Genomic DNA, 5,127 nt, shown 5'->3' on the forward strand with positions numbered 1-5,127 from the left:
TACGATGGGATTCACCCAATATTGGTCTCGCCCTATTATCTTATAGATACAGTCTGGGTCGTCATCACTCTCATAATCGCAAACTGGTTCGATATAGCGCAATCCTTCTGTAGGATCGAGGGCTACTATTACGCGCAACGATTTCTTCTCAAATATCATATTTCACTTCTTCAGATTGATTACCCCATTCATATCAGTGGCCCAGTCAATTCCCAAGAACATAGGATAGGGATTGCTATCATCCACTATCTTTATTATTTCAAAATCAGCCAGCGTGCTTGCTCCCTCAATATCCACGGTCACCCCCTGCAGCCACCCCATGGGGATGATCTTCTGTTGATTCACCATCCTTAGCTAAATCGGAGACCATTGCAGCGCAGGTCTCTCGATTCGTTCCTAACTCTGCTTCGGTAGGACATTCGTGTCTGACCCCAGGTCCAAAATAAACCAATCCATTTCATACTCTCCTATCTATGCGATCAGTCTCATCTCCCGTCCCGTCCTTGTTTTATGCTTGCCAATCTTTCGTACTACATGTGGCTCACCCAATGCGGTTCCAACGCATCTATTGATGAGCTCTTGTAACCATTTTACAGCCTTACTATCGTGCAATAACTTCAGATAGGTCTCCAGGAGAGTTGTTAGCATAGAGGGGTTGATCTCCTACTCAGGCTTATCCTTGCTTCCTAAGGTGGAGGCCTCAGCGAAGCTCTTCCTAGCTTCCATGATGGTTTCGCGTGCACGTTCCAAATCGAACTCAACCTCCTTCATCGGAGCTTTTTGAACACATGTACTATCTTCTGGCTGTTTCCCCTTGTCATCTCCTATCGTGATTCCACTTCTAAGCACTATATTTACATTTGTATCTTCCTCGCATGGTTCAGACCTCATCATCTGCAGGTTCTAAGTTGGCAGAGGTGGTGCGCCCCTTTGTCACATATTCTAGCTATCAGTATAGGGTGGTCTTCCATTTCATGATCAAACAACGTGCAATACTTGCACGATGGACGCGTTGGATTAGTGCAATTGTGGGCATAGTGTCCTGGTCCTATGCAATTGTAGCAAATCAACTGTCCTCAACCTCTGCCAGGTCCTCCTCCACCTCGGCCTCTTTCGTGCCCCTAAAATCCTATCTACGCCATCCCTGCACTCTAGTCAAGGGGCCACATTTCGGCCTGAACCCTATAGGCGGGAGTTCTATCCATCATTAGTTCATAGATCCTGCAAGTACGCTCATCATGCCCTACCGACCTACAAAAGTTACAGAACAGTTGTTGTGGTGTCTGTACAAACTTCTGTAGCAAGTAACAGTTATCCATGGCATGTTTTCCAACTACCTAACAGATATCACACCATAATGCAGGCATCGCGCTAGGTCCTGCTTGAGATTTTGACCTTAAAGGCATCGGTCTTCCTCCTACAATAGAGTTTGCAAAGACCGGGCAATGGTCTTTGTCATGACCCTGACTCTTCCATTTCAAGCACCATACCTCCTCGTGTACCTCTAGTCGAATTGTCCTGTCCTACTTCAGACTTTGCATCTCAAGGCATAGATTCTTCAACTACACATGGATTTGCTAAACTCCTAGATTTGGATCTTGCATCGGAGTTTCATGCAGTCTCATGGAAATCTCCAAGGCCTCTGCTTGAGTGGCTATCTTCTGCTGCGACAATGCACTCCTTTAGTGTGGTAGTAGCGAAGCCACAAACCACTCGCGATGTTGACCATCTGTCAAATTCATGTTGCCTTTATGGATTGTACATTTCAGCCTCTAATCTAGTTCCCAAGGCATCTTGCCTAGTTGCATCATGATCTCTTTGAATCCCACAATCGTCTATGCCTCAGATTTAGGCCTACTAAATTCCCTATTCAATGCTGCCTGGATGTCTGCCACTCTAGCATTCGAGTTATCATTAGAGTACTTAATATACCAAGTTAGTGTGCGATCTTGTAGAGCACTAACCAGTGTCGCCTTCTTTATATGATCATGTGTAACACCTTAAGCTTCCCATTCAGCCCTCACAACAAACCAAAATTGGTCCGGGTCCTCATTTCCCAAGCCTTTGAACAAAGGAAACTTCACTGTATTTGCCATACTGAACCGTAGTGTAGGTGGAGGTGGTATGGGTGAAGTTGGAGGTGAGGGTGGTGAAGTTAGAGGTGGTGTGGGCAGAGGTGGTATTCGCGGGAATCCTTGTCTTATTAACTGAATAGCACTTCGCGAAGAAACCTTTGTTATCCCTTCTTCGTCACCTTGCGGAGGTGAAATCAAGGGACTATACTCCAAACCCTTTTTTCCTTCATTCCTATAATTTTTTCCGCTTCGCGTAGTTCCGAACATCAAGGTAGTTGCATGACCCATTTTTTTCACAATAGCATTTTAATCCAGGTATTCAAAGATTTACGTACTTACCTCACGGTCCTTTGAAAAAGCATCACTCTGCCTCACTGTAGCTGACTAAGGTGTTGACTGTGAATTCATTGACAAATCCTCCTATGATGCGATCGAGCCAATGATCGACAACGTGGGCGATCTTATCCTTCGATGCTTCCAACCTTCACACTAGCTCTGAGGTCCACACAATAGGACCGTTAAGTTTCCACCTTCCTTGGCTATCTGCTAGCTTCGCGATCCATTCGTATAACTCAATAGGGAAGGAGCAGAAAAAGATCTCGTGGATCTCTATATATAGGTATTTGTCCAACCACTGTTCCTTTGTCAGTCATTAGTTTCTGTTCTCCTATGCCGCGAATTCATGGATCTTTCTATCCAACCAATATCCAATCTCCTTCTCAGTTGGATTCTAGTGATACAACTTCACACATCTCTTATAAAGATTTTGGTCCCAGCAACAAAACCATTTGTTGGCTTGAGGGGGCCTGACCCAAGTTCAATGTTAATTAGCCAAACAAATCCCTACACTACTGGCCCTTTCGGCATCATCCCACAAATCATGGACCGAAATCTCACCCGAAGCAATATGGGGGAGTGCTGGAACCAAGTTTCCACACCCTAAGATGGTTGTGATGTCGTTTGATTTCTTTTATCCCTGCCTTCACGCAGGTGGCTTCACTCTAGGGCTTGCAAGACAAACCCTCTATTCCAGCCTTCAATACCTTCGCAAAAGTATACGATCGACCTTCACGCAACCCTAACCTGTGGCTCAGGTACTTTTGCACTGCTATGGCAGTGTGCTGTGTAGATTCCTCAATTATCCTAAGTGATTTTCTTATCTCGTCAAATACTTAAATTTAACACTGCGTAAGTAGATATTCGTAATTGTGTTTGATTATCCCATGTAATTGCATTCATTCACGCATCATATAAGCATAATAAAGGAAATTCATACATAAAATATCCAAACACGTCAATGGAAACAAGGACACAGAAATTGTTGAAACTCCTTTTATTAATATCTTCCAAGTGTTTACATCCTTTGTCCACCCTGCGCAGACAACTGCAGGGGTCTGTGCACTCAACTACAAACTTCTACCCTAGGCCTCTACGCACTTAGTTGCAGAGCCTCTATCTACGCTATGACCCAAGACTTAGATTTCTTCTTCAAAGCTATCACTCTATTACATGTTCTGCCATTATATTCATGCCTAAACTACTTAGAGCTTAGCTCTTTTTATACAATCCCATGGTCCATGGACCATGGGTAGGTCTCTTACAGCCGACTTTACTTTACAAAAATAAGGGTGGACTACCATTTTTGACACATAACACCTTCGCACTCCGTGACCACAAAATGCAGATTATTTACAATTATATTACAAAAATTGTCTTAATATGGACTTTTAACCCCAAAACTGCCCTTGGGGGATCTCACTCCCAACATTTTTAAATGAATGTGACCTCCTACAATTAAGTAATTTTGATAAATAGAGAAGTGATCCTATTGGCTTAGTGGGTCCCGACCCAGGTTTAGAGTTAGTTTTGCCAAACAAATCCCTACACTACTGGCCCTTTCAGCATCAACCCGCGGAGCACGGACTGGAGTCTCACCCGAAGCAGTATGGGGGGATGCTAGAACCAAGTTTCTGCACCCAGAGATTAGTGTAATGTCATTTTATGCCCTAAACTGGTCTTCGTGAAGATCGATAAGCCTTTAGGGCTTATCCATATAACTCACTTAATCAGATTCTATACCTCCGCGAACCTCCACGACTACCTTTCACAAACCCTAAACAGGTGAATCAACCATTTATGTGCCTCTGTGATTACCTTAATCCTGTATTTACCCAGATCAGTTTAGTCATTCGATGAATTTATCATGCAACAAGATATTCTTCGCCTAAACAGATACTATTACTTATGTTCATATGACAATATAAATCATGTAAAATCACACATCAATACATTATTAATTCATAAACCCATCATTCATCATAAAATAATAGCGCATTCATTCATAATAGAAGGAAATAGATAAACACAGGAATTTCTGGAATAATCTCTTTATTAATACTTCTGTTCTTCTTACAAACTCAATACTTCCTTACACACTTAGCTGCACGGGTTCGCGCACACAGTTGTGGACTCTACTCTAGGCCTCTGCGCACACAACTGCAGAGCCTCTCTTCTACTCTAATACTTCTTCAATTTTCTCTCTATTGGCCCATTACATTCATCTCCATCCTCTTCATTCTTCCTTAGACTCTCTAAGACTCTCCTACTTATACAATCCCATGGTCTATGGACCATGGGTAGATCTATAAAAGTCGACACAACTTACATAAAAGAAGGGTAAAACCCTTTATGGCACTTTACTATCTACGTGCTCTACAACCACAGCTTGCAGAGACTTTACATTTTCTACAACAAAACTTGGGCTTTTTCCCCAAAATTGACCCTAAGGGACCCTCTCCCAGCAGGCCCCCAACACAAATATTGTGACTCGCCCCGAGTAACTCTGTTGGTGCAGAGATCTTACTGCGGAGACCTCCCAACTCTACTTATGATACTACTACCTCAGTCACGCTCTGCATGGCTGCTTATTTGATCTACTCCACCAACTACTTTGTTACTGGTCTCACATTGTCTTCCCTGATTTTCTGATGCGTTCTCTATAAGCTTGCCAAATTCTCCTCAATGGTGCCAGAGATAACGTAGGCCTCATCTA

This window comes from Pinus tabuliformis, chromosome 7 (genome assembly GCF_031772625.1).
Source record: "Pinus tabuliformis cultivar Carrire ecotype Pingquan chromosome 7, CPIR1, whole genome shotgun sequence".
Lineage (NCBI taxonomy): Eukaryota > Viridiplantae > Streptophyta > Pinopsida > Pinales > Pinaceae > Pinus > Pinus tabuliformis.